Source organism: Stegostoma tigrinum, chromosome 17, assembly GCF_030684315.1.
Source record: "Stegostoma tigrinum isolate sSteTig4 chromosome 17, sSteTig4.hap1, whole genome shotgun sequence".
Classification (NCBI taxonomy): domain Eukaryota; kingdom Metazoa; phylum Chordata; class Chondrichthyes; order Orectolobiformes; family Stegostomatidae; genus Stegostoma; species Stegostoma tigrinum.
In genome coordinates this window covers 33,299,356-33,308,057 of record NC_081370.1, presented here as the reverse complement: position 1 = coordinate 33,308,057, position 8,702 = coordinate 33,299,356, and positions in this window count along the sequence as shown.

Sequence of the window (8,702 nt, the reverse complement as noted above, 5' to 3'; positions counted from 1 at the left end):
AATTCCCATTGAGCAAACAGGGCAAGATCAACGGAACTTAACTGAAGACATGAAGACCTTCACTTTTTTCTAAAGCATGTTCTGGCCTGCAACAGTGAGAAAACTACAAGAAATTCGATGAACTCAAGAAAATGTTAAGGCATGAAAATGAGAGTACGTTAGTTTGGAGATGAAAACCATTAATGGAATGAACAAACATTACAGGGATGTAACATGACCAACAAACTGATGTTCCCTGATGACTTAAGCCATGATTCATCGAAAATAAATGTAAGTTTGGAGACAACGATCCTCAATCATCTCAGAGGAAATTGTGACTGAGATAAGGAAGATTGGTTAAACCACCATAACATTCATTCAAGTGAGAGAGTTTGGAAGAGGTACAGGAGGATGTTGAGATTGTACAAAAACAGAAACTTGGGGAAGATGTAGAGTAGTTGGTTAATACTTAAATAGTTAGCTGTTATTAATGTAAGAGATTGGATGATAGAGTGACGAAGTGCTGTTGCTGTGTAAACCTCATGATAAGTTGAAGTGTAGATTGTTCCTGGAATATTGAATTTTAAAAAAATCTGAATAAAGATCTCAACCTCCAGCAACTCTTCTTGAGCAATGTAACGTACCCAACACTTTCAAACTAGCATTACAAAAGACAGAGAGTTTCCCTTTTGTCACAGTCACAAAATGATAATGATATGGAATTAATGATGGATTTTCTTGAACGACGGACACAAGGTTCAAAGTGTTTGAGGAAATGGGAAAGGGGGGCCAGTTTGCAAGGTTTTGTTTTAGGAAAGTAGTACAATAGGTGTAAAGAAAAGGAAGAAGCTGAGTAAAGAGAGCCATGAACAATGTCGTCTAAAATGTAAAGCAGCAAGGGTAATTCTGTGATCAGTAATTATTGGGAATAGAGTTGAGGGAATAAGAGATCGGACTCGGATGATGAGTCAAAAAGAGCCTGAGAGAAGGTAACATAGAAATTAGGGAAAGATGCAAAGTCAATGCTAGCACAGGTTAGAGGCTAGAGGACGTTCAGCTTGGTTGCCTACATGAATGAAGGTATGTGGCGGAGGCAGCTGATCAGATAGTCTCAAGCCTGATGACACAGAAATCCATGGAATTTCTACACTGATTGTTTGAAATGAAGATATAGGAGACAAGGGACAGTAGTTTAAGAAGCTGCTCACTTACATCACAGGATGATTCTGGAAGAGACAGGAGCAGCACCCGATAATCCTTTCAGTTATCCAGGCAGATTGGCAATGAATGGCAAAATCAGTGGCCTGCTATGTCCATTAAAGTCTGTACTACTTGGACTTAAGAGAAGTGAGGGCCAAACCAGGGAAATTACCAGGTTGAGAGAAATTATTGGTCTAGACTACGGCACCAAACGTAAAGTGATGGTTTGGTTAAACAGAATGTTACAGAAGTGTTGTGGTAAACAGAAGATAAAAGACTAGACAATTGGGAAATTGAAACTGTAGTTGTAAGCTAATTGGAAGAAAGATTTTTCCAGGGACTGATGCAGAGAGAAAGTAAAAAGGACAGTGGGATGTAAGAAAATAATGACACAAGGAAGTGCTGTTTGTTTCAGTGATTGATACAATGGGAGTAGCAAAACCTTCTGAAAGTGAGACAAAACAGGTAGCTGTGAATATTGATTGGGAAATTCAAATGAATGCAGAGATTAAGGGAGGATAAAACATTAAACTCAGTGGTCAAAGAATGTGACTACTTGATTAGAAAATTGAAGTTACGCAGTAAGAGCAGAAGCTGAAGCAAGAAATCAGTGACGATGATTTGCTGATAAAACTGGCACTGTTCCTGGGCCGAAGGTAGAGAGCCAAGATTTTATGCGAGTGTTAAGAAAGGTGAAGTAAGGAGAGATGCTCAGTGGAAGGGGGAGGGCAAGAGAGGTAAGAAGTAAGCAGAGAAATCAAAATGAGAATTGGTTATAAGAGCTCTCTATCACTCTGGTGATCTGGGTGAGACAGTAATGGAAGGTATAGCCAGGCAGGGAGGCTTGAGTTTTAGGAGCCTTGCTAAGTTTGAAAGCAAGGTAGCCTTGTGATCACTTCTTGGTCAACATCTCCCTTGTGATATAACATTATCTTGTATAATTCATAACAATCAAATTCAAAGACAAAAAATATTTATTGACTCAAGACACCCAATTTGTCTGATTTGTCGCTGGTTTTGAAAGGTAAGCCCATTTCAAATTCTTGTTGTTCCAAGAATTGATTTGAATTTAAATTGAAGGTGGCAAATATCAGACTTGGATGACGCAGCAGTAAGAGGTTATAAATAATTCAATCCTTGAGTGAAGACATTTTTCATCTCTCCTCAGAATGGTCAAATTATCAATCTGAACCTGTAAATCCATGATCTATATTCCTCAACTCACAGGAACATTTTCTTGGGATTTCACCAGCTGTGCTCCTTAAGTTTGTTCGATCACTTCTCATCGTTAGGAAATATTGTTTTTCTCTATTTGGTTTCTCCTCATTCAAGGAACCATTCTAGTTAACATCTGTTTGTGCTCCTTCTAGGGCAAGCATTTACTACTTGAGGTATGAGAGACCAGAAAAGCACTGTGTTCCAGGTATGACATCCTTTCCGACATCAATAATTTTATGCTGAATTGTATGCAAGTGTAAAAGAAATGTTACTTTGTGAAAATTTCTACAATGTGATAATGAAATTAATGGAAATCCGATCCAAAGTTGCTTATTTCTCATTTCTTTTAAAAAAAATTACCATCCAGATGGCTTCTTTATAAATTGATAAGATATATTTATTTTTTAAGTTTCCATTAGTTGACCATGTCAATCGATTGTGCGTTTAACGCGAGTTCATATTGAATCAATTGGTCTGACTAGTAGTTGACTAGAACATAGAATATCTGTTAGAATGTTGGCAAGAGACAGATTATTTTCTCATAATTATTCTCAATTTATTTCAGATTATATCTTAATTTAGAAAGGACCTGTCTCCCTGCAACGTCTGACAGAAGGATTAAGCTACCACCTAACTAACTTCCTTTTTTAAAATTTTTTTGGTAATCTTTAACCTATGCTGTAGGTCTAAGCCTTTCCATTTGCCAGACTCGGAAACATTTTGAATAATAAGATCTAGAGTCTTAGTGTTGAGATTTTACTATAGAATATGCTTTTGCAATTCTTCACAGATAATGGTCTGTGCATCTATGGTCCTTTTCCTTCCAGACGCTAGAGATCATGGGTTTCAAAGATGATGTTAAACAGGACTTCACGAATTGCCCTTTGGGATGATCAATGACAAATCAGTAAAATCTAAATAATTGTATTCAGAGGATGCAAAAGCATATGAAATTGAAAGACACAGTCACAAACCTTTGAATGTAGTAGGACAAATTTATAAGGCTTTTAAGAAAGTGTATGGTGAACTTGGCATTGTAAAATCCACTGGATTTTTCAATGGATTCATTCGTAGGGTTATCAGGATAAAATTGCAGCATAGGGCAAAGTTGAACAGTTCTTTAAAAGAGTCAATGCACACACAATGGAAAATTTTATGATTTGTTTCTAATTCTGCAGCAGCTCTGCTTTCATCTGTAAAGTGAAAAGATCAGCTAAAATTGTAGATGTAATCATAGAGATAGTAGAAACTGCCGATGCTGGAGAATCCGAGATAACAAGGTGTAGAGGTGGATGAGCACAGCAGGCCATTCAGCATCAGAGGAGCAGAAAAGTTGGCGTTTCTGGTCGAGGCCCTTCTTCAGAAATAAAGAGTCTTGACCCAAAATGCCAGCTTTCCTGGTCCTCTGATGCTGATTGGCCTGCTGGGTTCATCCAGCTCTACACCTTGTTATCAGATATAATCATAGGTTGGTTGTGGGTCGGGGAGTTGGGGGAACAAAAGACAATACAATTATGGAAAAGAACTTCTTAATAAGTTGAATGACTTGTGAATAACGAGATACGTTAGGCAATGGAGTCATTAAAAGGAATAAGGGATATAAGGTTGTTAATGATGCAGTATGCTGTCACACATAAAGGAAAGCATGGAATTGAACGACATGGAAGAAATAATGCTGTTGATTCAGGAGCTCTGAAATGAAAACAGGAGAAGAGGGAGCCCTTTGCTCTTATTTGCACTGCAGATTCCACATCCTGCAACAAAAAATTGAAATATTTCTCTCTCTGTGAATTAAGGCTTCCACCAACAGTAGAAGGTTAAAGCACTTTTTTTTTGCAGATGGTCACTTGTCTGTAGTTATCAGTATTTTTGTTCCATATCAAATTTGACTATATAGGAAATAACTAAAACATTATAGTCCAAACCCACTGACAGCAATTGAGTTGCATGAGTTATGTTGTTAGTCATCAGTTTTTTTTTGATAGATTAAAATGCCAAAAAGTACTCAATTTTCAAATTACCTTCACCACACACACATATGGGGCCAGTTCACCAATGAAGCCAACAATAGTATAGTGTATGAGTGATTTCTTTGCTATTTTAAAACTGTATGTTGGATCATTCTTAATCTCTGCTTTAAAGCATTTTTTTCATAATTACATACAATTAATTTATCTTTATAGTTAGTAAATTACGGAAATCTAATTATCTGGAGCAGATTATTTGTAATTGTATTTCCCACAAATAAAAATTACTCAAAATATAACTTGTAATTAGGGGTGAGGTGGTGACTTCACCGGACCCATAAAACAGATACCCTGGCTAATGTAAGATAATAAAGTGTGAGGCTGGATGAACACAGCAGGCCAAGCAGTATCTCAGGAGCACAAAAGCTGACGTTTCGGGCCTAGACCTTTCATCAGAGAGGGGGATGGGGTGAGGGTTCTGGAATAAATAGGGAGAGAGGGGGAGGCGGACCGAAGATGGAGAGAAAAGAAGATAGGTGGGGAGGGGATAGGTCAGTCCAGGGAAAACGGACAGGTCAAGGAGGTGGGATGAGGTTAGTAGGTAGGAGATGGAGGTGCGGCTTGGGGTGGGAGGAAGGGATGGGTGAGACGAAGAACAGGTTAGGGAGGCAGAGACAGGCTGGACTGGTTTTGGGATGCAGTGGGTGGAGGGGAAGAGCTGGGCTGGTTGTGTGGTGCAGTGGGTGGAGGAGACGAACTGGGCTTTTGTGATCCCACAACCAACAGATCAGATTTAAGCCCTGCACCCCTGTTTTTTAGTCATGAATAATGGTGAACAATTAAGTAACAAAATAATGCCCCTGTCCTTAAAGATGGGGAAACCAGCTCATCAGTGCAAAAAAAAATCCTACTGACACGTTTGCAACTATCTTCGGACAGAATGTCTATGTAAATGATCCATCTCAGCACCTCTGGCTTTTTTTTTGTTAACTTATTTTTCTACTCAACCTGTTTAGAGATATTATTACAGACTTTTAGAGCAGGTAAGATTTGAACCTGGACGTCCAGGGACGACACTACTGCACCACAAGAGGGCCCTTTCAACTTCCTCCTAAGACTACTGGCATCATTGATGTCAGTCTTCAACCAACTCATTTCATTCCACATAATATCAAAAATATAGGTGAAGACACTGGATAACATAAAGGCTAATGTGCACCGACAGCATAGCAGCAGTAATATTGAAGACGTGTGCTCCAAAGCTAGTCACACCCGTAGCTAGGTTGTTCCAATTCAGCTACAACACTGACATCCAACCAACAATGTAGAAAAATGCTTAGGTATGCACTGCCCAAAGAAAGAGCAAATCCACCCAAGACCATTACTATCAAGAGCTACTCTTGATTATCAGTAAAGCAATGAAAAGGTTCATCTACGATCAAACAGCACTTACAAACAAAAAAAACACTTGTTCAATGATAGAGAGTTTGAGTTTTTTTTTGCCAGGACCACTCAGCTTCTGATTTCATTACAGCCTTTGTCCAAACAAAGACAAAATAGCTGAACTCCAGGGGTGAAGCAAGAGTGACTGCCCTTGACATCGAGACAGCATTTTACCAAGTATGGGATGAAGGAGCACGAGCAAAGCCAGTGTCAGTGGCAATCAGGGGAAAAGCTCTTAACTAGGTGGAGTCATACCTAACACAAAGGAAGATGGTTGTGCTGATGGAGTTGATCATCTCAGCCATAGGACATCACAGAAGTTCCTCAGAGTAGTGTCTTGGGCCCAACTATCTTCAGTTGTTTCATCAATGACCCTCTCAAAGTATCAGAAGTGAATAGGTTTGCTGATGATTGATCAGCATTCAGTTCTAATTGTGACTCCTCGTAAATTTGAAGCAATTCACATCCAGATGCAGTTAGAACAGCACAACATATGGGTCTGAGCTGTTACCTGATAAGTAATGTTCACCTTACAGAAATGTCAAGAAATGACCATATCCAAGAAGAATCAATTAACCCCCACTAACGTTCAATAAAATTACTATTGCTGAAGTTTCAACTATGAACATCTTGACGATTGCCATCCATCAGAAACTGAAATGGACCAGCCATATCAATACTGCTGACTAGGTCAAAGTCAAGACATTCTGTGGTGAATGACTTACCCCCGTCTCCCCATTTAAATATTAAGATAACATTAGTAATCTGCAAGTTATGAACAACCATAAGGAATCCAATCCTGTGCTCTAATAAAGAAACCCATCTCAAGAAAGGAATTGTGGGTACTAAACATTTTTAAATACTAAGAAGAGGGTGCAGAAATAATAATTATAAAACATTTTAGTGCCAGAGACACAATGTCCTAGACAGGGTCAAGGCAGAATCAATTTAACTAGATTTTTTTTTTCTTAAAAAAGCAAGAGATTATTCCCTAAACCATCATTTAGTGGAAAAACCAAATTTGTACAGAATGGTTAGAATTAGAGTGGTGGTAATAGGGAATTAATTATTTTAATATGAATCAGAACATAGTAATAGTGTAAAATGCACAAAGAAAACTTCTGAAATGTGACCTGGTGCATTTTATTATTAATGCAATTCTTACCTAACGATGAAGCGAGGCTGATTTCTGGTTATAGTCAGTCATACATCATGGAAGTAGACCCTTTGGTCAAATTCATCAAGTTTCCCAAATTAAACTAGTCCTACTTGCCTGCTTTTGGCTCTTTTCCCTTTAAATCTTTCCGATTTATGCATTTATCCAAATGTCTTTTAAATGTTGGAACTGTACCTGCATCCACCACTTCCTCTGGAAAATCATTCCACACAAACTGCCCCCTGAACGAAAAAGTTGTCGCTTAGGTCCCTGTTACATCTCTCACTTTTATGTCCTTTAGTTTTGAACTCAGCCAACCTCTTCACCTTATCTATGCCTGTCATGACTTTATAAACCTATAAATGGTCACCCCTCAATTGTCAATGCTCCAGTGAGAAAAGTCCAGGCCTATCCTGATAATGCAAACCCTCCAGTGCTAGCAATATCTGGTAAATATCTTCTGAACTTCCAAGTGTCAAGCTGATTTTGTTTGGGGTGGCTCAGTAGTTAAGCACTACCGCCTCAACAGCACTAGGGACCTAGATTCAATTCCAGCCTTGGGTGTCTGTCTGTGTGGGTTTCCTCCCACAGTCCAAAGATGTGCAGGTCAGGTGGACTGGCCATGCAAAATTGTCTATAGTGTTCAGGGATGTGTAGATTAGGTGGGTCATAGGGGGATGGGTCTGGGTGGGATGCTCTGAGGTTTGGCGTGGACTTGTTGGGCCAAAGGGCCTGTTTCCACACTGTAGGGATTCTATGATGGTGTCACAGGGTAACTTGTACAGAACATTAATCAAAACATCACAAGATTTAGTTTAGCTATGGAAATAGACCAGGAACAATCTACAGCAAAAGCAGAGAAGAACCAATTTCAGTGTGTTAAAAACAAATCTGTCCCTAAGTAACCAGAATACAAAGATTGGTGGATTGGGTGAAAGGCCAAAGTCAGAACTCCTCTGACAGAAAATGAGATGAAGCTGAAAGAGAGTGAGTACATATGACAGATATTAGACAGAGAATATACATGCAAACATGACCGAATGCACAATGTTCAGAGGGGAAATTAGAATTCAGAAACAAAAAGTTAGAGACTGGAAGTTAATATAGAAGGGAATTTAGAACTTTCATACAGACATATAAATGGTAAAGGAGCATTGAGGGCAAGTGTAGAAGTGATTAAGGACTAAACAGGGAAATCTAAATATAGGGGTTAAGGGTGCAACTGAGATACTGAATGAGAACTTTACATTCATTCTGATTAAGGAAGAAGTTGCTGCCGAAGTCAGTGAAAGAGGGGATAGTTAAACTAGTGGATGGAATAAAAATTGAAGAGGTGGTGTGCAAATATTGGCTGAACTTGAATTTGATAAATCAACAGGGCTACATGCTATATGCAAAGATGCTGTGGGCAACTGGATGACAGGACTTCAAGGATGCTGAGGGTAGTAAGAATGGAAGTTGATGAATTACATAACCTTATCAAAAAAGAATGCAAGAGTAATTCCAACAATTACAGGCCAGCCAGTTTAACATCAGTGGTGGGAAAACTTGAAGAATTATGCAGAACAAAATTCATTATGAGCTTTTCATAAAGGTAAAGGGTATTTAACAAATTTGAGTTTTTCTAAGGTAATGAATCTACGACCTAGGTAATGTAATTGATAGAAACACAACAAATCGAGTAGGTCATTCAGACCTTCACGCCCGTTTTGTTACACGAGCCTATGCGATGGCTCTTG